This window comes from Solanum stenotomum, chromosome 8, assembly GCF_019186545.1.
Source record: "Solanum stenotomum isolate F172 chromosome 8, ASM1918654v1, whole genome shotgun sequence".
NCBI classification, from domain to species: Eukaryota; Viridiplantae; Streptophyta; class Magnoliopsida; order Solanales; family Solanaceae; genus Solanum; species Solanum stenotomum.
Window position 1 is genome coordinate 21,202,890 of NC_064289.1, and position 26,497 is coordinate 21,229,386.

The 26,497-nt window shown below is 34.0% G+C and overlaps 1 pseudogene; it reads right to left on the reverse strand.

The window, feature by feature from the left end:
- Nucleotides 1–15,670: 15,670 nt before the first annotated feature.
- LOC125873598 (luminal-binding protein 5-like) lies at nucleotides 15,671–17,310 on the reverse strand (annotated as a pseudogene).
- Nucleotides 17,311–26,497: the final 9,187 nt, after the last annotated feature.

Genomic DNA, 26,497 nt, shown 5'->3' on the forward strand with positions numbered 1-26,497 from the left:
AATTTATTTACCGTTTTGAAATTTTGACAACATTTTCTTATCCTTTAGGCTTCGAACTCTTATAATTGCTCTGTGAAAGGAGAGGAGAGGGGGTGGGGGAGAAATAAAGTGGGGGGGGGGGAGAGGCCAGTGGCGTAGCCACCCTTATGTCAGGGTGTCCAATTGAACACCGTATATACAAGTAAAATGATAAATAAAGTCGCTAAATAACATATTTTGGACACCCTTGACACAATAATATGATGTATCGTAGTGGTTTCGGGTGCCTTGAAAGAGTAAAGACACACAAACTTAAAGTGTTCATGTGTTCGAATCTCAATAGTAGCAATTTTTTTCACTTTTTAAGAAGAGTAGGTTCACTTTAGCACTTGGACACCCTTCGTGAAATTTCTTTTTTTCACTTTTTAAGAAGAGCAGGTTCACTTTAGCACTTGGACATCCTTCGTGAAATTTATGGCTCCGCCACAGAGGGAGGGGGAGGCTAGGGTCAGGGAATGACATTAATATTCTAACCAAACTATCAGCTACTTCTGCAACTTGCAATTTTCAATGGAACAATGTGCATGCATATATTGAAATTGACTAATCAACCTTAAAGATGTTCATGCCGAACACGAGAATTCCTACAATCTATACACATCACAAAGTTAACATATGTGAATCTTCTAACCTAATTTTCATTGTAAAAGATTGAAATTGAGGATGTGCATACAAACAAGGAGTAAAAAGCTTACCGAACAAGACGATCAAGGATGCACTTCGCTTCCACGCACCACCAACCATTGCTCCCCGATCTATAACTAATAAACTTTCTTCAAATACTAGCTAACAATTCTCCTTTTACTTCTCTTTGTAGACACAATTATGGACTCTTCAAATATCATACAACAATATATATTTGAAGGCTATAGCCCTCCCCCACTTTAAAAACTAAAACATAAAAGTGATGTATTGTTGATATCAACAATGAATTTAAGACGATAATTTGATTTATAATATGATTCAATAGGAATTAATAAGGTGTGAAAGCATTTGATATTCCTTGAAGGGAGTGAAAATTGTACTAGCGAAATAACAATAATGAGATGATTACATAGAGTATCTGTATAAGTTTGGTTGGAGAGAAATGTTACTAATTCTGAATTCCAGAAACTTGAGACTTGAGCTAGGGAATATTCTGGTTTTCACATATTGCTCAATACTTAGGCCCATAGTTTTGATTAGCTGGTTGGTCTGGAAAAATTTCAGCCTAGTCTGGAGTTATGATATTTTTAGATGTCGACCGATATTGGGGAACAGAGGTGTAACTAATATGTGGTTTAGGAGAAGCTTGGGTTTGTTCAGATCTCTTCAGATTTTGAATGATTCTATGGCTACTTGATACCCCTTTTCTGGAGAAATAAAGAAGTCGGATCACCTAAGAAACTAGTATATTTTTTCCTTTCATAGCGCGCACATCCTAAACAATGAATTTTTTCCAGACCAACCAGCTAATTAAAACTATGTGCCTTAGTATTGAACAATAGTGAAAATCAGAATATTCCCAGCTCAAGTCTCCTGTTTCTGGAATTCAGAATTAGTAACATTTCTCTCCAACCAAACTTATACAGGTACTCGATGTAATCATCTCATTATTGTTATTATTGGCTAGTACAATTTTCAATGCCTCAAAGAATATCAAATGCTTCCATATCTTATTAATTCCCATTGAATCATCTTATAAATCAAATTATAATCTTAAATGCATTGTTGATATCAATAATACATCACTTTTATGCTTTAGTTTTTAAAGTGGGGGAGTGAGGGCTATAGCCTATACCGAGCACATCCTAAAGTAGGGGTTCGTTAAGGCGTCATATTTGATGACGTGGACCAATCAGATGAAGGTGAGAATCAATGAAAAGATGTCACTTTTATTTTAGGACTCTCACACTGTAATTAAATAATCGAACATGTCATAAGTGATGACGTGGACCAGAGCATGTCATAAGTGATGGTGTGGACCAATCAGCTTCAGATATGTGTTGGGATTTGGGAAGATATAAATAGTTACATTCAAATATTTTTCAATTAAATTATTAAATAAAGATATTTTTGTTCAACTTCATACAATTTTTTTTAAAATTATTAAAAACAAATCCGAATAAGATATAATTACTCATTCACTATCAAGCTACCTAATTTTCAAGTAATAATAAACTGCAAAAAAATGTTAAGCATTATGTGAATTTAAACTAAATCACAACATATAGTAATTCGAGAAAACAAATAAATAATCAGACTTTCTAGAAATAGTATGAATGACAAGCCTAGTGTTGTGAATTACGGTAAAGAAAAGCGCATTCTTGCATATTGTCTCTTAACGGACGTGAAACAAACGTTAAAGGAAAGGCACATGGCCTATATGCCTTACCAGGCACAGGGGTCGTGCACCTTACTCTATTTTTGAAAAAAATAATATTTACTGGTCTAATTTATGTTTATTCTTTGAATTTATTCGTTATTTTTTGGCTTATACTTCGTTGCATACGAAGAATTAAAGATAACTCTATTTTGTTTATCATTCTAAAGGTCAGACCAGTCCATTTGTAAATTTTCATCATGAACAAGCTCTAACAAGAAGACAATGTGATTCGCTATTGAAAGCATTAATCAGTTCCCTACTATAAGCAGCAGAACCTAGTCTTTAACTTTCTTAGCACAAACAACTCTAAAAGACTTTTTTTTACCAACAAAGATGTATATTAAAAATAAAATGAAACTAAAGAACTCTAGTTTTCATATGCATCTTTGTTAGAGAAAAATGGCTTCTAGAGTTGCTAGTGCTAAGAAAGTAAAAGGCCAGGTTAAACTACTTGTAGTAGAGCACTATGCCATCAATATTGGATTCTTATTGAAACTTATTCATGATGGAAATGTAAGGATTGAGTGGTCTGGCCTGCAGAATGACAAAGAAAATGGGCTCATCTTTATTTGTAATCTTCTTATGCAGCGGAGCCTAAGCTAGAAAATGACGGACAAATCCAGAGTAAAAAACATAAATTTAGACTAGTAAGTATTAATTATTTTTTTCAACAAATGCAGTAAGGTGCACAAGCTCTAGCATCTTGTAAGGCATGGGGTCCATGCGCCTTTCCTTTAGTGACAAAGGGTAAGGCGCAAAGGTTTGTGCGCGCCTTTGCTCCTTTGGTTTCATCCCAAAATTAGTTACCATTTGGAAATTTTGACAACATTTACTTATCCTTTTGGCAAATTTCTTGCTAACCGAACAAGACGATCAAGAATGTGCTTCGCTTTCACACACCACCAGCCATTGCTTGCCAATCTATAACAAGTTTCAACATACCAAATTTCTTCAAATACTAGCTAACAATTTTCCTCTTACTTCACTCTTTGCAAACACAATCATGGGCTTTTCAAATATCATATACATCATGTACATATAACGGACAATGATGCCATATTTGGTGATGTGGACATATTAAATGAAGGTGAGACATAATGAAAAGATCTCACGTTTATTTTAGCACTCTCACAGTGTCATTAAATAATCGAGCATGTCATAAGTGATGACATGGACCAATCAGCTTCAAATATCTGTTGGGAAGATATAAACCGTTGCTTTCAAATATTTTTTATCAAATTATTAAATGAAGATATTTTTGTTCCATTTCTGTCACGACCCAGACTGTTGTGATTGACACCCACACTAACCCTTCGGTGGGAGAACCACTACTACAACTCAAACCAAGCAACTAAACCAAAATTAAGGCATTTAAGTTACAGAAGGAAGTTAAATGCTAAGGAAGTAAATGGAGTTCTCATAAACTCTAGCAAAAGTCTAACAATAATAAACTAACAATGCAGAAGTAATAACCTAGAACCAGGGTTGCCTCAACAAGATTAGGGGCTTAAAGCAAAACCTTAAAGATGGGCCCAAATATAATTTTTTTTTTAAAAATATTATTATATATACTTTTATTTAAAATATACTTTTCTAGCATTTTTTTTATGCGAAGTCATTAATTACTATTTTATTATTGATTTTTTTTAGTAATTCCTTTTCAATTGATAAAATAGTTAATCAATTCAATATCTCTTGAGACATTGTTGATCTTAGATAAGATTTTATCAATTTTAGTTTTAAAGCCTCTTTCGGCTGAGAAAAATTATTCTTTAAGCAATAATTTTTTATTCAAAATTTTTATTATTTGTTAAAAGTCAATCAAGGGCTCCTTTTTGGAATTTATTTAATTCTTCAAGTTCTCTTCTTTTCTCTTTATTGTAAAATCGGAATCATATTTTCTAGTTGACATATTTAAATTGAAATAGTTTTTTTAAAAAAAAATTAAATTTGGACTCAGGGTCCCTTTATTAAACAACCCAAAAGGGCCAATATTTACATAAACAAAATGGTTCCTGGTAGGCCCAAAAGTGGCCAGACCAGGCATTTTTAATAAAAGTCCCCTTTAGCAGGGTTTCCAAAAATGTTCTTTCAACTTCCATTTTCACTTCTCCCTTCTTCCTTGCTCCTTCCGCCTCCTTGCAGGCATGAAGATGTTATCTTTGTGCCCTTCAACTCCGCTTTCTTTTTGCTTCTACTCTGGGTTCAAGAAATAACTTTAATAATAACTAAAACAAGAATGTATATATATATATATACTTATGAACTAGGAATATCAAGAATAACAAATTTTCAAGAAAAACTATTAAATAAAGTTAGAATAATAAAACATGGCTCACGAATTTGATAAGTTGATAAAACAATATCTAAATCGTGTTGCGTTCCTTCAATATAATAATGAGCAACTTTCACATATAGCAAACATAAAAATCATATTTGTATGTTATATCTATAGTTTGCATAATTGCGCTCTATAACAAATTTTATGTTTGCTATGTAACTTTTGATTTGTATAATTCGCTACAAACATCCACTTTTATACAAATTGTTCAGTTTTGTATAAATTCATTTATACATTGTAATTTGTAGAATGAGATTTGCATTTGTATAATTATAAGTGTATAAGACGAAAATATATGTATTTGTATTTGTATATACACTTTTCTCTCGCTTTATACAAACACAAACGCATTTTATACTTTTATACAATAATGTATAAAATGGTTAATTGTATACTGAAAATGGTTAATTGTATACCGAATCAGATGGCAAAAAAGGGGATGTTTGCTGCGAATTACAATTAAAATAAATTATGGCTATAACATTTAATTTGAATTAATAGTTTGCTATTTCATACAATTTTCCCTATAATGATTGCTTGTTGCACAGAGTCAAATTTTAAGGAAATAAATAAGGAAACACAATTTCCCTCTTAAGGAAATTATTCCCAAAAAATGTTTCATTCCCTTTAAAAAGTGGGAAAACTATCGGTCATTTTGTTTGTTTTTTTTATATACTTCTTACATGTTTTTTTAAAACATTTTTAAAGTACATATATATATATATATATTTTTTTTATTATTATTTTTATTTTTTTTAAATAATATATATTAGTATTTAAAAATAATTGGGGGCCCCTAAAAATATGGAGCCCCAAGCGATGGCTTTTCTGGCCTAGTGGTTAAGACGGCCCTGCCTAGAACCTGAAAGTCAAAAAAGGAAGGGATGCAACCCCAATCTAAAGAACTAATCAACTAACTAGAACAAAGTCTAACTCTGGAAATGGTGGACATAAATGAAAGAGAACCCATGGCAACCCGGAAGAATTGGCTCACCCTTGAATTCGAACAATGATCACTGATCTCCTAAGTGAGGTCTGTCAGTAGCCGCTTAAAGATGCCCTGTACTCAACAAAAATAAGAGCAAGTGCAGTATCAGTACACAACCACAGTGTACTGGTAGAATCACACGGCTATCCAACTAAGTGCAGCATACATAAGTCATCACAACAATATAATCACATGCATATAACGAACATATAGAATATTATCAACATTTACTAATAACGAACAACTTCACATTTCTCAAAATACACAATTATATCAAATCATTGGTCCTCTCATGGAACCCAAACCCAAACAATTAGCACATCGGAACATGGTACCCAATCCAATGATTATGCCAGAACGTGGCAATCGATCCCATAATTATGTTGGAACGTGGCAACCGTTCCAAGTTAGTTATGCTGGAACGTGGCAACCGATCCATTCAACATACCACAATCACAATCACAAGTATATCCTCAAGATCATACAATTAAGTCATGATTTCGTGGTAACTATCATTCATCTATCTCATTTACAATAAGTGTGATCAATAATGCAACATTCATATACATACATGTATCATAATGAAGCAAAAACAAATATACATCACATAATCATAAAATCACAACCATCACCTCCTCAAAAAAAAGCTTGAAACCCTAAGCAACTTGATCTTTCTCTTTCCGGATTCGTTCAGCTTGTTCTTGGTCTACAAACAATCAATATAATACGGGAATCAATAAACAATCACTAATTACATGAATTACTAACAATTCTATGAACCCTAGATCAAACTCATGATCCCAATTATCTAAATTAGGGTTGTTTCCACCATAGAATCTATAACAAAACCCTCCCCATCAATATTCACCCATTCTATTACATTTTACGAATCGAAAAATAGATTCGGGGAGTGAAAAGCTTACCTTTAGCCTTAAGAATGATGAAAAATAAGTAGGAGTTGCCTGGGGTTCGTTCCTTAGCTCTAAAAATCGAAAAGTGGCAAATAAGGTCATTTAGGGGTTTACTTACGACTTTAAGTCGCATCGGACCCGTCACAGCGGCCCTCACCCCGCTGCAGCGGCCCCGCTAAAGCGACACCAATCCGGCTAAAACGGCTTGCACGGAACCAGTGAGCTATTTAAAGAATTCCAAAATCCCCATTTCACAACACACCTCTAACCAACGATTCTCAGAAAATACCCTTTACGCTAAGATCGATTTCGGGAGTTTTACTCGCCCGAATTCAATTCTGTAAAGTCGTACGGATTCCTTAACGAGTTATCTAACCACTCATGTAACCATAATTATAAATAAATCACCCAATTGTTACCAGATTTCCCTACACCTTAAAAACTCTGATTTCATCTAAATTTAGAAAAGGTTGGGAAAATCAAAATACTACAAAAAAGTTTTTCGGCCCCAAATTTTTCCCTGTTGGTATTTCTATAACAACGGAACCATGTCGTTACAATAGATATCGATTTACCCATCACTCTTTCCCGAGTGACAATACTTAGGAGAAATAGGCAAAGGAAAGAATGAAGTAGTACCTGAATCAACAACAATTGGGGATACTTGTCTCGCATATCCCTTTCGATCTCCCAAGTAGCTTCCTCAACTGGACGATGCTTTCATTGAACTTTCACGGACTTAATCTCCTTGGTCCTCAACTTGCGCACATCATGATCAAGAATTGCAATCGGATCCTCCTCATATTGGAGGTTTTTGTCTAACACAATTGGGTCCCACTTAATGATGTAATTCCCGTCACCATGACACCTCTTCAACATGGACACATGAAATACCGGATGAACACCCGATAGATTTGGAGGTAAAGCCAATCTATATGATATCGGTCCTACATATTCAAGAATCTCGAATGGACCAATGTATCTAGGACTTAACTTACCTTTCTTACCAAATCTCATCACCCCTTTTATAGGTGATACGTTAAGAAGAACATTTTCACCGGTTTAAAACACCATGTCTCTTAGCTTAAGATCTGCATACTTCTTCAGTATATTCTGGGATGCTAGAAGCTTAGCTTGAATACTCTTCACCTTATCTTGATCATCCTTTACTAAATTAACCCCTAATGGTTTTACATCTCCAGCCTCAAACCATCTTATGGGTGATCTACTTCCTTTTTCATATAAAGCCTTAAATAGTGTCATATCAATACTGGAGTGATAATTATTATTACAGGAGAACTCACACAAAGGTATGTGTTTATCCCAATGCCCTTTAAAATCAATCACACATGCCCTCAACATGTTTTCTAACACTTGGATAGTCCTCTCTGACTGTCCATCTATCTGTGGATGGAAGGTTGTTCTAAAAGTGAGTTGTGTGCCCAATTCATCATGCAATTTCGTCCAAAACTTGGATGTGAATTGGGTACCAAGGTTTGAGATGATAGACAGGGGCACCCCATGCAACCTCAATATCTCTTTCACATAAACTTTAGCCAATTTTTCAATATTATAATATGTTCTTACCGAAATAAAATGGGCTGACTTAGTCAATCTATCAACCACTACCCAAATAGAATCAAACTTTCCCAAATTCTTGGGAAGACCAACCACAAAATCCATGGCTATCATTTCCCACTTTCATTCCGGAATTGACATTCTTTGAAGCAAACCTGCAGGCCTTTGATGTTTATACTTCACTTGTTGACAATTTGGATACTTCGCCACAAACTCCGTTATATCATTCTTCATGCCCGGCCACCAATAAATTCGCTTCAAATCTCGATACATCTTGGTCACACCAGGATGAATAGAATATCGCAAACCATGAGACTCTGCCAATAATTTCTCAATCAAGTCATCTACTCTAGGAACACATATTCTCCTTTTTAAATTAAGCACACTATCCGCATCAAGGGTGGTTTCTTGTGCCTTACCATTCACAGTCTTTTTCCTAAGCTCCTCCAAATTCTCATCCTCAAATTGTTTGTCCTTGATCTCCTTAATGAATGTGGCCCTTACTTCAATACTAGCTAACACCCCACCTCTTTCTGAGATGCCCAACTGCATGAACTTGGACTCTAAGGTCTGAATTTCCTTAGCCAAAGGTCACTTCGTTACACTTATGCAAGCTAAACTACTCATACTCACCGTCTTTCGACTCAAAGCATCTGCCACTACATTAGCCTTACCCGGATGGTATTAAATGGTGACATCATAATCTTTAAGTAACTCCATCCACATTCACTACCTCAAATTCAGATCCTTTTGAGTGAACACAGGTTGTAAACAACGATGATCAGTAAATACCTCACATTTAACACCATATAGGTAATGTCGTCAGATCTTAAAAGCAAATACTACCGTTGCCAACTCCAAATCATGCGATGGATAATTTCTTTCATGCACCTTCAATTGGCGCGATGCATAGGCTATAACATTTTATCATGCATTAACACAACACTCAAACCAGAATGTGAAGCATCACAATAAATAATAAAATATTTACCTTCTATCGGTAATGCTAGAATAGGTGCGGTAGTCAAAAGAGTCTTGAGCTTTTGAAAGCTCTCCTCACATTTTTCAGTCCATTCAAATGGTATCTTATTTTTGGTCAAGTTAGTCAAGTGAGTGGCAATAGAAGCAAAGTTATTCACAAATCGATGATAATAGCTAGTGAGCCCCACAAAACTTGTAACTTCCGTCACAGAACTTGGTCAAACCCAATTCTTAACCACCCTAATCTTTTGAGGATCTACCATTACCCCTTCTTTCGAAACTACATGCCCCAAAAATGCAACTGAAGTCAACCAAAATTCACACTTAGAAAGTTTAGCATACAACTTTTGTTTTCCAAGAACCCCCAAAACCATACGAAGATGGTCGGCATGCTCTTTCTCACTTTTCGAATAGACCAAAATATTATTAATAAAGACTATAACAAACGAATGAAGGAATGGTTTGCACACCTCATTCATCAAACTCATAAAAGCTGCAGGTGCATTGGTCAAACCAAAAGATATAACTAAAAACTCATAGTGTTCAGAGCGAGTTCTAAATGTCGTCTTGGGCACATCCTCATGACTAATTTTCAACTGATGGTAGCCAGACCTTAGATCAATCTTAGAGAAAACTGACGCCCCTTACAATTGGTCAAAAAGATCATCTATTCGAGGCAAAGGATACTTGTTTCGAATAGTGACCATATTCAATTGCTGGTAATCTATACACATTCTCATACTACCATCATTTTTCTTAACAAACAAAACTGGGGCACCCCATGGGGAAGAACTAGGTCGAATAAATCTCTTATCAAGAAGCTCTTTGATTTGAGCCTTAAGCTCTCTTAATTCCGTTGGAGCCATACGATATGGATGAATAGAAATGGGGAGCATACCAGGCTCTAAATCAATGCAGAAATCTATATCTCTATCCGGAGGCATACCAGGCAAGTCATTAGGAAACACTTCTCTAAATTCTGATACTACAGGAATAGACCCAATGGATGGAGCCTCAATCTCAACATCCCTAATATGAGCCAAATAAGCCAAACAACCCTACCCTATCAATTTCTTAGCCCGAATTGAGGATATGATCTTAGTTCACTTAGGCTTGTACATTCCTTCCCACTCTAATTCTTCCTTTTCCAGAATTTTTAAAGTTACGGACTTAGTACTACAATTCAACACAACATAATATTGGGAGAACCAAGTCATGCCTAAGATTATATCAAAGTCAGTCATATTCAAAATCACCAAATCAGCCCAAGTCTGAAAACCCATAAAAAAAATATGACAAGCACGATAAGCATGTGTAACTATGACTGACTCTCCAACTGGGTAGAAACATGGATATGAGCATCAAGTACATCACAAATCATATCAAACTCTGAGGCAAATCGCACAGATACATAAGAATAAGTAGAACCCGGATCAAATAACATATTAACCATTCGGTCATAGAGAAGAATAATACATGTGATCACTGCGTCAGACGCCTCTGCCTCATTCTTGACGAGCCACATCCCTGCCTGGTTACGCATTATCCTTACCTCTGTTACAATTTCATCTACCTTCACGGCCTTGCTGATTACCTCCTTGCCCACCTTATGAATGCCCTCGACCATTATTACCATTTTCCGTGGGTACCACTACTCTAGTCTGCTGTTGTACGGACTTAAACACATGTGGGTGGGGATAATATCTCTTCATATGCCCAGGTTCTGCACAGTTGTAACAAGTACGATCAAAAGATGGTCTGCCTCCGGTCGAAGGCACAACTCCATGCTATCCTGAAAATTATGAGATGGAGTTTTCGAGTAACTACCTGCAGAGGCGGGCATAACAGACTGAATTGGCTTGGCTGCAAGCATTGGCCTTCCAGACCCATTGGAATAAGAACCTTGAAAGTTACCCGAGTTCTTGGCCTTTTTTGCCTATGTCTTAGCTTGACCATCTCGCCTCACCCCCTCCACTTTCTCAACATAGTCATTACCTCATTAAAGCTCCTCTCTGCAGAAATCATATGAACAGATAATACTTGTAACTCAGAATTTAGTCCCCTAATAAATAACCAGATTCTCTTTTCATCAGTCGTTACCAATTGAGTAGCATATCTAGACAGAGCATAGAACTTGGCCTCATAAGCAGCCATAGTCATACCACCTTGCTCTAAAGCCATGAACTCATCCTTCTTACGATCCCTCAAAGTCCTAGGCACATACTTTTCTAGAAACAAAGCATGGAATTGGGTCCAAGTAAGTGGAGGTAAAGTTGAAGATTTATATTCCATGTAAGCTCTCAACCACTGTTTAGCCTCACCTTGAAGTTGAAAGGATACAAACTCAACCCCATGCTGATGGACAATTTCCAACTTATGAAGCCTCTCATAGCAATCTAAGAAGAACTCATAAGCATCCTCATTCTCAAAACCAAGAAAAACAAGAGGCTTTAGCTTCAGAAACTTAGTCAACATTTCATACTCATTACCAGTCATAACAGAACCCAACAAAGGACGAAAGAAAACATCATTACCTCCATCCCACCCACCTTGGGCGCAGTGCTAGCAACATGAGGATTAGTGGGAGCTTGAGTTGCTTGAGCAGAAGAAAGCACTCAAGGACCAAACAACCCCTTCAAGAATGACATGATCTGTCGAGCTAACACTGGTTTATGGGGGAACATCGGTAGTCTCAACCTGCACCTCTTCCTCTTGTCCCACATCCTCAACATTCTCAAAATCAACATTCTCCCCTTCAATCTCTTCATGATGCGCATGATGGTTCTCATTCACATGAGCATTCTCAACAGGAGCTCCATTCCCAACAAGCGCTACTCTTCCATGGCCTCTACCCTTAGCTTTTCCTCTACCCCTGCCTCGACATCTCACTGCAGATTTCTCAGTTGGAGCATTGACGGGAGATACAGGTCTGACGCCGTTGAATCTAGTGTTAACCATCTGCAGACAGAAGAGTGAAGAAAGTTAGATACCAATCTGAATTGCCAGATACCAATTGGAATCAAGTCATAGCATGAAAGGAGACAAGAGAAAATAGAGAGATTTCCTAAAGTCCTATAGCCTCTCAAAGAAAAGTAAAGGTCTTACTAGACTCGTTTTGGTACATAGATATCAATGAACCTAGGCTTTGATTCCAACTTTGTCACGACCCAGACCGTCGTGATTGACACCCACACTAACCCTCCGGTGGGAGAATCACTACTACAACTCAAACCAAGCAACTAAACCAAAACTAAGGCACTTAAGTTACAAAAGCAAGTTAAATGCTAAGGAAGTAAATAGAGTTCCCATAAACTCTACCAAAAGTTTAACAATAATAAACTAACAATGCGGAAGTAATAACCTAGAACATAAAAGTCAATGTACCAAAACATCTAACAGTGAACCAAGTCTAAACAAGAAGGGATGCAACCCCAATCTAATGAACTAATCAACTAACTAGAACAAAGTCTAAGTTCGAAAATGGTGGACATAGACGAAAGAGAACCCATGGCAGCCTAAAAAAATTAGCTCACCCTTGAATTCGAACGACGATCGTTGATCTCCTAAGTAAGGTCTGTCAGTAGCCGCTTGAAGATGTCATGTACTCAACAAAAATAAGAACAAATGCAGTATTAGTACACAACCACAGTGTACTGGTAGGATCAACGACTATCCCACTAAGTGCAACATACACAAGTCATCACAACAATATAATCACATGCATATAACGAACATATACAATATTATTAACATTTACTAACAATGAACAACTTCACATTTCTTAAAATACACAATTATATCAAATCATTGGTCCTCTCATGGAACTCAAACCCAAATAGTTAGTATACCGGAACGTGGTACCCGATCCAATGATTATGCCGAAACATGACAATCGATCCCATAATTATGTCGAAACGTGGCAACCGATCCAAGTTAGTTATGCCGGAACGTGGCAACCAATCCAATCAACACACCACAATCACAATCACAAGTATATCTTCAAGATCATAAAATTAAGTCATGATTTCATGGTAACCATCATTCATCTACCTCATTTACAATAAGTGTGATCAATAATGCAACATTCATATACATACATGTATCATAATGAAGCAAGAACAAACATATATCACACAATCATAGAATCACAACCATCACCTACCTCGAAAAAAGCTTGAAACCCTAAGAAACTTGATCCTTCCCTTTCCGGATTCGTTCCGCTTGTTCTTGGTCTACAAACAATCAATATAATATGGGAATCAATAAACAATCACTAATTACCCGAATTACTAACAATTCTATGAACCCTAGATCAAACCCATGATCCCAATTATCCATATTAGGGTTGTTTTCACCATAGAATCTATAACAAAACCCTCCCCCATCAATATTCATCCATTTTATTACGTTTGATGGATCGAAAAATGGATTTGGGGAGTAAAAAAATTATCTTTATTCTCAAGAATAGTGAAAAACGAGTAGGAGTCGTCTGGGGTTCGTTCCTTAGCTCTAAAAATCGAAGAGTGCCAAATAAGGTCGTTTAGGGGTTTAATTATGACTTAAAGTCGTGTCGAACTCGCCACAGCGGCCCTCACCCCGCTATAGCGGCCTCGCCAAAGCGGCACCAATCCGGCTAAAGCAGCTTGCACAGAACCAGTGAGCTATTTAAAGAATTTCAAAATCCTCATTTCACAACACACCTCTAACCAACGACGCTCCGAAAATACCCTTCGCACTAAGATCGATTCCGAAAGTTCTACTCACCCGAATTCAATTCTGTAAAGTCGTACGAATTCCTTAACGAGTTATCTAATCACTCATGTAAATAAAATTATAATTAAATCACCCGATTATTACCAGATTTCCCTACACCTTAAAGACTCCGATTTCATCCAAATCTGGACAAGGTTGGGAAAATCCAAATACAATGAAAAAGTTTTCTGGCTCCAAATTTTCTCTCATTGGCATTTCTATAATGATGGAACCAGGTCGTTACAATTTCACATAATTTAGAAACATTTAAAAAAAAACAATTACGATATAATTACTCATTCACTATCAAGCTACCTAACTTTCAAGTACTAATAAAGTGAGAAAAAGGTTGAGTATTATGTTAATTTAAACTAAATTGCAACATATAATTATTCAAGAAAACAAATAAATTGAGTCAAGAGAATACGTGCCACTAGCTACAGTGAAATGTGAACATCTAGAAATTGAAATTAATAGAGGAAGGAAATTTACTTGAAAGAAAAAATGAGGGAGAATTGTCATGTTCTTTTTTGATGAATGTATACTAATTCAAGGCCCTAATTAAACAATTGAATAAAGATCTGATAAACTAAAAATGAATGGCAGTCCAGATGAATGAGATTAGAGAGAAAGAGAAGGCATAAAGAGCGTACAATTTCATGCCTTTTGTCGAGAGAAGATGCACCTGTGAGACACATTGAAATGAGAAAATCTAGAAGTTGAAACTAAAATAGGGAGGAAATTTACTTCAATAGAAAATATGAGGGGAGTTTTCGTGCTTATTTTTTGTGTGAAATTGGAAAAAAATAAAAAAAAAAAGGCAATAAATCAAATACGTAATTGCAAAAATTGGATATTTTGACCATTTAAAAGATCCACAAGTATTATGGTTGATTTAATAAGTGAGAGCATATGAAAATTAACAATTGCATTGGTGTATAGATGATTGATGCAAAAAAATAAAGTCAAGGCCTATTTTTTGTTGAGAGAACACTGTTTCTCATAAGGACCTAATTGAAGCCATAATCGAACAATTGAAAGAGATCTTATTTACCAAAAATAATTGGTAATCCACATGAATGAGATTAGAGAGGAAGAGAAGGCAAAGAACTTACAATTTAAAACCTTTTTGTAGAAATAAAATGCACATCCTGAACTATAGTGAAATGAGAAAACATAGAAATTGAAAATAAAAAAGGGGGTATAGGTGGAATTTTCGTGCATTTTTTGTCTCGAAATTGGAAAAGAATAAAAAAGGCAATAAATCAAATATGTAATTACGAAAATTTAGATATGTTGACCATCGAAGAAGAGACCCACGCGTATTATGGTTGATTTATTTGTAACTTTCTTAAAGATTTAGCTTGGGACGAATTTACACCAATTAACATCATAGTTTAATGTGGGTATCGGACATCGGATGGGAAATCAAAAAAATATATATCATAGTTTAATAGTACTTAGATTCAAAGTATAACTTTAAAACTAACATTTGAAAGAATACAAAAGGTTCCAATATATATTGATGAATGTTTACTATCATATATGTTTTCCAAATGGAACTAGACTGATTCTTTTGCTGTCCTTATATGGATCAATTTAGAATAACCAACTCTAAATCTATTTCTGATTGTCACTGTTAATAGAAAATATATGTACATGACAATCATGTGTATCCTCTCTCTTGTAAAAGTAAACTATAAACTAGCCATCATTTACAACTCATCATGGTCATCATCGTCATCAACACTTGATTCTCTTCCCGGTGCTCCACCAGACCTTTTGATTATTGGGTTGCACACAGCTTCCACTTCTTTCAGCTTTTCATCATAATCTTCCTTCTCAGTACTCTGGTTGTCATCCAACCATTCAAGTGCTTCTTTTGTCGTCGTTTCAATCTTCTCTTTCTCATCAGAGTCTAGCTTGTCTACAAGCTTATCTTAGTCATTTATTTGGTTCTTCTTGTTATATACATATGTCTCCAAGAAGTTTCTAGAGTCAATTCTTTATTTTACTTTCTTATCCTTGACCATACGTTCAATTTCTTCTTGACTTAAGCGACCTTTATCATTGGTAATTGTAATCTTCTCTGATTTTCCAAAGGCTTTCTCTTCAGCTTTGACGTTCAGAATACAGTTTGCATCAACTGCAAATGTCACCTCAATCTAAGGAGTTTCTCTGTTGAAATATGAAAGAATTTAGTCAAGAAGTCAATATTATTTTAGTCAAGCAGGCAAAAAGAAACTGATCAGAACTCTCAACCAGGTAGAGAAGACAAGTACCTTGGAGTTGGAGCTACTCCAGTTAAATCAAATTTTCCAAGCAATCTGCAGTCCTTTGTGAGACTACGTTCACCTTCAAAAGTTATTGCACTTTAGGAATCCTGGTACTTCTACCAACAAGAACAATTTCATCAATCTGGTTCTTCCTTAGCCCAGCGTCCTCCATAGCCTTCTTAACGGGCCCCATAGTCTTTCTAAATAAATCATTGATTAGCTCCTCAAAACGTGCCCGAGTAAGTGATTCAGAGAAATCCACACCATCAAACAGAGATTCAATCTCTACCCTAACTTGGTGTTGACTGCTCAGAGATCTCTTGGCACGCTCAGCTTCTCTCCAAAAGCTCTGTTGTCCTTGCTAATGTCCTTTCCGTGCTTTTTCTTAATTAGTTTAATAAAGTACTCCATAATCCTCTAGTCAAAATCCTCTCATGCAATGAAGAAACTATCAATGTGTAGTGTGACTTGTGAAAAGGGCTGATTTGAAACTAATTGTTTTTACAACTAGCATTTCTTTTCATCAACTAAATCAGAAATCAAACTTGAACTGGTGTAAATTTTTAGTATTATATCAATATATGGGAAAACTAACAAAAACAAATATAACAATTGATGCAGTTAACAAAGGGGTGCTAACCTCCCAGGTGAGTGTCTCCATTAATTGCAAGAACTTCAAAAACACCATTATCAATGGTGAGGATGCTAACATCAAATGTTCCACCACCAAGGTCAAAGACAATGATGTTTTTTTCACCACCTTTCTTATCTAATCCATAGGCAATTGTTGTTGCAGTCGGTTCGTTAATGATTCTTGCCACATTTAGTCCAGCGATTACACCTGCATCCTTGGTGGCCTGCCTCTGGGCATCATTAGAGTAAGCTGCATGATTTAAAGGGGAGAACACATAACAATATCAGCAATCATATGATACAATTATTAGAACTTTATATACAAGGAACTTTTCAACATTACCGGAAACAGTGATAACTGCATCATTGATTTTCTTTCCAAGGTAAGCTCCAACTGTTTCCTTCATCTTGGTCAAAATCATGGTACTGATTATCACGTTACCCATTCCAAGTGGCAAAACTCGAATTTTAGGACCAAACAAAGCAATTATTTTCTTCTTATAGCTGCTTCAATTTAGTTTTCCTTCAAATCTAGGAGTCTCGTTCACGTTTACTTTACTTAAGTGTTTGCTAGGGAGGATAGAATTATTTCATCTCAAAGAGATTTTACGATATATCATAAAAGAAGGCAAATGAGACAGACGTGTCAAACTTCACGCTCTATTGCAACAAATGTATATTAGGATGTCGTTTCAAATTAAGCAATCAATCACTACTATATCATCATCAACGTTTTTCTGTCTAAGCGATTCAAACCACTACCTTCCGAACAATTAGACAGGTACCAGATTAGGAAATATCATACCAAAACTAACTATACTCTACTCTACACATCTAAAACTAAAAGGCATTAATATTCTAACCAAACTGTCAGCTACTTCTGCAACTTGCAATTTTCAATTGAACAATGTGCATGCATATATCGAAATTGACTAATCAACCTCATGCCGAACACGAGAATTCCCACAATCTATATACATCACAAAGTTAACATATGTGAATCTTCTAACTTAATTTTCATTGTAAAAGATTGAAATTGAAGATGTGCATGCAAACAAAGAGTAAAAAGCTTACCGAACAAGACGATCAAGGATGCGCTTCGCTTCCATGCACCACCAGCCATTGCTCGCTAATCTATTTTCAACTTATCAATTTTCTTCAAATACTAGCTAACAATTCTCCTCTTACTTCTCTTTGCAGACACAATTATGGACTCTTCAAATATCATACAACAATATATATAAGGGTGGGGGTTCGTTGAGGAGTCATATTTGATGACGTGGACCAATCATTATGAAGGTGAGAATCAATGGAAAAGATGTCACTTTTATTTTAGGACTCTAACACTATAATTAAATAATTGAGCATGCCATAAGTGATGACGTGGACCAATCAGCTTCAAATATGTATTGAAACGATATCAACCATTGCTTTTAAACACAGACAACTATATAAACTCATGCAAATATGCCAACGACTATGATATTTTTAGATCAAATTATTAAATGAGGATATTTTTATTCAATTTCAGAAATTTAAATAGGTTCTTGTTTTAATTTTTATTTCAAATAGCATATCGTGACTCAATCATTATCATGCTATCTAATTTTCAAGTAATAATAAAGTGCAAAAATTGGTCGAGTATTATGTGAAATCAATACTTACTTATCTAAATTTATGTTTTTTCTTTGAATTTGTTCATTATTTTTTGGCTTTGACTTCGCCGCGTACGAAGAAAGATGAACCCCGCTTTCTTTATCATTCTGCAATATAGACCAGCCCATATGTAAATTAATTTCATCATGAATAAGCTCTAATCAGAAGTTAATGTTAATCGCTATTGAAAGCATCAATCAGTGGCCTACGGGTAAGCAACACAACCTAGTCTTTAACTTTCTTAGCACAAACAACTCTAGAAGGCATTTTTTCCAACAAAGATGTGTATAAAAAATAAAATGAAATTAAAGAGATAATTTTATTCTAGTTTCCATATACATCTTTGTTGGGAAAAAGATGACTTCAAGAGTTGTTGGTGCTAAAATAAAATAAAAGACAAGGTTGTGCTACTTGCAGTAGGGCACTACTGATTGATGCTTTCAGTAGCTATTAAAATTGGATTCTTATTGAAGCTTATTCATGATGGAAATTTAAGGATGGAGTGGTCTGACCTGCAGAAGGACAAAGAAAATGGGGCTCATCTTTCTTTGTAATCTTCTTATGCAGTGGAACTTAAGCCAGAAAATAACGAACAAATCCAGGGAAAAAATGTAAATTTAGACTAGTAAGTATTAATTACTTTTTCAACAAATGCAGTAAGGCGCACGAGCTCCTGCATCTTGTAAGTCATGGGGCCCATGCACCTTTCCTTTAGTGACAAAGGGCAAGGCGCAAGGGTTCGTGCGCCTTTGCTCATTTGGTTTCATTCTAAAATTTATTTACCGTTTTGAAATTTTAACAACTTTTTCTTACCATTTTGGCTTCGAAGTCATATAATATCTCTATGAAAGGAGAGGAAAGGGGGTGGGGGAGAAATAAAGTGGGGGGGGGGGGGGGGGAGCTAGGGTCAGAGAATGGAGAAAAGGGGAAAAGGCCACAAATGAAGTAAGACACATGGTCCTTGCACCTTATAAGGTGTGTGGGGCCGTGTGTCTTGTCTTTAACATTTTTTTATGATGTCCGTTAAGGAGCAAAGGGCAAGGCGCAAGGGCCCAAGTGCCTTTGCCCCTTTGGTTTCATCCCAAATTGGTTTGTTATTAAGAAATTTAGCAAAATGTTTTGCCCTTTTGACTCTCGACTCTCTGTTAAGGGACAAAGAGCAAGATGCAAGGGTTCGTGCACCTTTGGCCCCTTGATTTCATCCCAAAATTTGTTTGCCATTTTGAAATTTTGGCAACATTTTCTTATCCTTCTGACTGCACTGCGGACTCGTTAAATTAATATTGACTAAGTTAATAATTTATAAGTTTATTTTGTTGTCAAAAATCTTTTCAGTTTCTATTAGTTTATATTTCTCATAATTTCTATGTAAATAAAATATATTATTGAGAAAAATTGTTCTTAGGGAGCACAACTAATTAAATTAGTGGTAGAGTTAGAATTCTGATAAGACTGTTCATACTTTTAGGATAGAGGTGTGTGAGAAATGAAAAAAAATTAAAGTAGCACATAAATAAAACTAATCTCTTCAAATCTAAAGAAGAAATTGTGGATGAAGTGAGAAGACTTACTATGAGAAGATGATCCAGTGGAGAAATCATAACTCATTCTCATATGCAGTGTTTATTCTTCCTGCTCATATCAAATCAACCAACTATTATAAGTAAAAAAAATCCTTAAAAAGAAATTAGCAGAATAGTAATGGATAAAGTAAAGAAAATGAATAAGACAAACATGATAACTTTGTAGATGCATAATAAAAATAAATTTGACACAAAGTAAGAAAATGGTTCCCCTATTTCAAGCTAGCATATGCTTCGTGTCATATTCATTGTAGTTCACAATGATACAATTCCATAAAGATAAGTTGTTGACATCGTATTTGAGCTTAAAGATAATCTTTTCCAAGTCTTTAATTAGAAAATAAATTACTCAATCACAAGAGAAAATATATATTAAGGTTCTCATGATTGAGTAAAGTAAAGTAGGAGAATCTTAGTAGCACAAATAATTGCTACATGAATTTTTTCCTTGTTGGTAAGAGTTCAAATCTCCATCTTATATCCATTCACCTTTTCCCGCCCCTGATTTTTAAAGGGAAAAAAGGAAGATTAAAGTACACATAGGCATATACCAATTAATTCTACTTGTCAATATAGTGGAATTTAAGTGTTGCATTTGAACTAAAAAGTTGAGTTGATGCTTGTTTTTATTGTTGTACTGATGTTAAGGCCCTATGTCATGTGATTGAGCAGTACTTGTTGATTTTAATGAATTATGGAAATGTTTAGCATTTGGCATGGTTGCATTGTCACAAGAAAATAGAAAAAGGATGAACCTATCATAAAATTATAAAGTATTTTTTTTTGTCATTTATAAAAAATGTTTTAAACTATGTCACCATAGACATACACAATATATATATATATATATATACACTAATTTATGATTAAGAAAATTAATGATACATTAATATTTATGTGGTCTAGCATATGAATTTATTTAGCTAAAAGAGTTTTACTCCTACAATAACTACAATTTCAAGACCTATTTATTTTAGAGACACTTACTCTCATCAGGATTTAATTCGTAATCATAATCGAACAACTGAAAGAGTACGTTATTATAAACTAAAAATGAATGACAAGCTATATGAATGAGACTAGAGGGGAAGTGAAGGCAAAAGGCTTACAATTTTAAGCCTTTTGAGTCCAGAGAAGACATGCCCCTGAGATTAGAGACGAAGAGAAAGCAAAGAGCTTACAGTTTCAAGCCTTTTGTCGAGAGAGGATGTATTGTTGAGTCACAGTGAAATGAGAAAACCTAGATGTTGAACTAAAAGCGGAATGAAGAAAAATAAAGTCAAGACATGTTTTTAGAGAAAGCAATGATTCTCGTCAGAACCTAATTTGAAGCCATAATCAAACAATCAAAAGAGATCTTATAAAGTAAAAATAAATGGCAATCTAGATGAATGAGATTAGAGAGGAAGAGAAGGCAAAGGCCTCAATCCTTTGGTCGAGAGAAGATGCGCCGCCTAGCCACTGTAAAATGACAAAACCTAAATGTTGAAACTAAAAGAGAAAGGAAATTTACTTACATAGAAAAAAATGAGGGGGAGAGGATGCGCCGCTGAGCCACGGTGAAATAAGAAAACCTAGATGTTGAAACTAAAAGAGGGAGGAAATTTACTTAAATAGAAAAAATGAGGGGGGAATATTCGTGATCTTTTTGTGCGAAATTGGAAAAGAATAAAAAAAAGACAGTAAATCAAATATTTAAGTACAAAAATTAGATATTTTGACCATCAAAGAAGATACTCACGAGTTTTATTAGAGTTGTCAAAATGGCCAGCCCAGTCCCACCCGACCTAAGCCTAGCGGGCTAAGAAATTTGATGGACTAGTGTGGGCCCACCCTTCATTTGAAAGGGCCTGAAAATGGTCAATTCAACCCAACCCTAGAAGGGTCACAAGTTGGGGTAGGCTAGCCATTTTTGTCTTTTTAAACATAAACTTTGTCAATATATTAAGTTTTTAACACGTCAAACAAAATTATATGAAAATATGAGAAAAGGCATAAAGTGACACTTAAACTTGTCCCGAATTTTTAAAAAGACATCTTAACTATGCGGGCGTCCTATTACCCACTAAACAATCTTAAACTAATATTATTACATCATTTTTTGTCCACCTAACATAGAGAGTGTGTTCACTCTCTCAAAGAGAGTGAGCAACCTAAAATAACTGATATAATTTTATTTTTATAAGTATTTTATTATAAAGTATATTTTCTTATTTTTCTTATCATTTTTAACTTTTTTCCTTTTTATTTTTTCTCTTTCTTTCTTCTTTGTTCTTCAAAAATTGATTGTCATCTCCATTGAAGCTTCTCACTTTCAATGTCACCATTTTTACCACAATTACACCTTCCTTTTTTATTACTATTAGTTTTACTCTTTAATTTTAAAACTTTATCTAAATATTTTCTTACATTTCGAACAACTTGATAAACCCATTAGATTTTAAGATGATTAGGAAGAATCATATAGTTTCTTAATCCGATTTCAATTAAATTCTTTCAATTTTCGGGGAATTTGTTGATTCTTTTAAAATTATCATTTCTAATTTTAAAGTTATATGAAAAGGAGTAATTGATGATACCTTCAAAATTTTAAATTTTTCTTAGAAAAATAATTAGTTTTGTTATCAATAATTCAATAAAGTCTAGAAAACAGTATGAAATTTTTTTTATATACAAAAATCACTGAAATAAAGAATATGACCGGAGAAGAAGAAGAAAAAGAAAAGAAAAAAAATGGGAGAGGGGTTCAACTTGATGTGGGGGGTGGGGTGAGCGTGGGAGGTGAAGAAAAAGAAAGAAAATGGAGGGATGGATCACTTGAAAGTTGGAGGAGGGGGGGGGGGGGGGGNGGAAGATGAAATAGAATTTAAGATGAAATCAAAATCAAAATAAGTCAAAAAGTAAGAGAGTGCAATAAAGAAAAAACTTAAAATGAATTTGTTTTTACATTTTTAATTAAATTAACACGTGTCATGTAATGATTGGTGTGTGAATACACTTGCTTCTTACAATTTGGGGTTGATCGAAAAATAATATAATAANGGGGGGGGGGGGGGGGGGGGAAGATGAAGTAGAATTTAAGATGAAATCAAAATCAAAATAAGTCAAAAAGTAAGAGAGAGAAATAAAGAAAAAACTTAAAATGAATTTTTTTTTACATTTTTAATTAAATTAACACGTGTCATGTAATGATTGGTATGTGAACACACTTGCTTCTTAAAATTTGGGGTTGATCGAAAAATAATATAATAATATCCGTTCAAAATTGTTTAGTGGGGTAATAGGACGGTTGCAAAGTTAAGATATTTTTTTGAAAATTCAGAACCACTTCAATGGTGACTTTATGTCTTTTCTCTTATAATACATAATAATTACAATCATAACATACATTATACATATGATTAGTGGTGCTTTCAATTACAATCTCATATCTAAATACATAACATCAAGAAAATGAAACGATTTTCAAATTAAATGTGGCATACAGTGATGTCGTTTCAATAATTCTAGTAAAAATATAAAAGAAAAGATAATAATCTTTTTGACGAATAAATAAATAAAAGAATTTTGAAAAAATAAATTTGTAAATTAAAGAACAATTAAGCCTTACAACTTTAGTTATTTTAATTCAAATTAAATAAAGGAGAAACTGCCTAATTACACAACCACTCCGACCATATTTACTAATTCTCTCTATAGTTTGAAATAATTACATTTTATCTCACTAGCTAATTAATAATTTCAAATTAGATTTCAAGTCAGATGCACGTAGATACATGTTTTTTGCTACCAGATATGTACATTGAAATAGGGAGAGAGGCAAGAGAGAACAAAAGGGAGGCAAGCGACATTTGTCTATGTATCTCAAACATGTGAATCACACTAGATACACATTAGATACATTTGTCTAGTGTGGTTCACATGTATCTAGAATATCATATACGCGAGCAAGATAAAAGAGTAGTGAACAATATGGGAGGGAGGCGAGGGGGCAAGCGAGATGGGAAGGAGGTGAGCGGGCGAGGGAGATTTGTCTATCTATCCTAGATACATGTATATTCACTTGTATACAGTGCATCTAGAATAAATTACATCTAATTTTGAGTTCATGTATCTCGAGATACATATATCTGAACACATTTGAACACACCAAAACCAGGTAAGATTTGTAATATTGTAAATTAGTGTGTATCTAAGTAATTAACTCTTAAACTAGAGGAATTTCTATAAGTTGCCCTTAAATAAATAGTTTTGGGCAATGGGTCGACCTCGGTCAAGCCTCAAGGATCGAGGACTTATTTGGGCCGGACTTATAAGTCCTGATTTTGAATGGGTTTGAAATTCTTATCTCAACCCTATCCCAATAACGGGTTGGGTTGGACCATCCCCATAGACTAAGGACAAAATGGCACAGCATGACACCCTATAGACTAAATTAGCAATAAATAGCCCACTTTTAATTTTTTAGCAAGAAAAAAACTTTATTTTATTTATTTGGCATTGAATTGTTATTTTTCTTTTCTTTTTTAAAAATGTATTTTTGTCCTCCTTATTTTTCTCAAACACACGTTTAATTGCTGCTTTTTTTTTTCTTGAATTTTTTTTTTATTGTTTTATTATCCCAATTTTATCTCTTTTTTTTATTATTATTTTGTCAACAGTTTTAAAATAGAATTCTTCTCCTTAATTCAATCTGTTTATGAAAATCAAATATAACAATATGTTTTTTCTTGGATACTTCTAAAAATCATCTTTATATATAATCTTATTCTTGTCCAATTAATTGTGAATTTCATGATTTGTAGAATTGAAGTTTTTGCGAAAATTTAGGTTATTCAACCTTCTTTTGTTTTCTTTCTAAAATCCTTTTCATATGTATATTTGCTTCTCTTCTAAATTTTCTCTTATTCTCCTTAATTTACTCTGTCTATGCAAATAAGATATAACTGTATGTTTATCTATTGATCCTTCCAATAATTTCTTGTAATATATAATTATGTGGCATTTCTTGCCCCATTAATTTTGAAATTTCGTGATTTGTGGAACTAAAGTTTTTATAACTTTTTTTGGCGAAAATCCAGGTAATAGTTTTTTGAAATTTTTGTTCTCAATTTCATGGGTAAGAAAGATTCTCGTTAGATCTTCGTAAAAAATCAGAATGTTGATTTTGATGAATACAACCCAATGTATACCAATGAATTCCAATCTCAATTTAAATTAAAGTATACAAGTTTATATGTGAATACAAATCACTGAATACACGATGAATACGAACTAATGTATACATAGTGCAGTTACCGTATACATAAACAAAATCACATGTACAATTAATGAATAAAATTTATATATGTATCATATTAATCTCATTCTTGTATTCATTATAGTAATACGTATAATTGATGGTAATATTCTTATGTATACAATATAAAGTTTATGTATACATGCTACAATTACTGTATACATCAATAAAATTTACACGTCTATTTTTATGAATAAATTTTTGTGAATACATATTTTTTTATGTATACATTATGTAATCGCAACTTTAATTATTGTATAATTTATGCATATGTATTATTACAGTTTCTAATAAAATGTCATTTAATATTCTATGATTAATTATTATCGTTTATGTGATAATTAATGCACGTTGGAGCATATAATACATTTTCTCACCTTAAAAGTAGTCACAATCTTTTAATAAGTTATTTAAAGAATTTTCAAAAATTCATTCCTTAAAAGTTGGTATAACCTTTTTTTAATGGGTTAATTAATAAATAAATAAATAAATAAATATATATATATATATATATATTTCACTTCTTAAAAGTAGGCAATCAGTTTTCTAATAAACTAAGTATTATTGATTGGTAAAAAAAAATTCATAAAATTACAATCAAATATATCTTTATGTTTCTGTAAATTGCGTTAATATATTTTTAAAAATAGACAGTTAAACAAAGTTGAGTTTGAGAATTTAAAGAAATTGAAAAGCTAACTTCCTTAATTATAGGAGTTAAAAACAAGGAAGAAAAAACAATCCCACATCTTCTTAATTAATGTGGGTTGGTTGCACATGATTAAAACTATAAAAAGTTGGTTTTATTTCTTTTAGGCTAATGCGTGCTACTTTTGTTTTAGGCTATTAATTACTAATTAATTTGGGCTATATATTACCAATTATATATAATAGTTGTATGTCTGTGTCAATTCCTCTAGACTAAGGACTAAGCCCATATTGATAGTTCAACTTTCACATATAACAAACAAAAAAATTATATTTGTATGTTATAGCAAAGTTTGCATAATTGCGCTCCATAACAAACATATATATGTATAATTCGCTATACATATACAATTGAAAGCTGCCTATTTCGCTATACATATATACAAA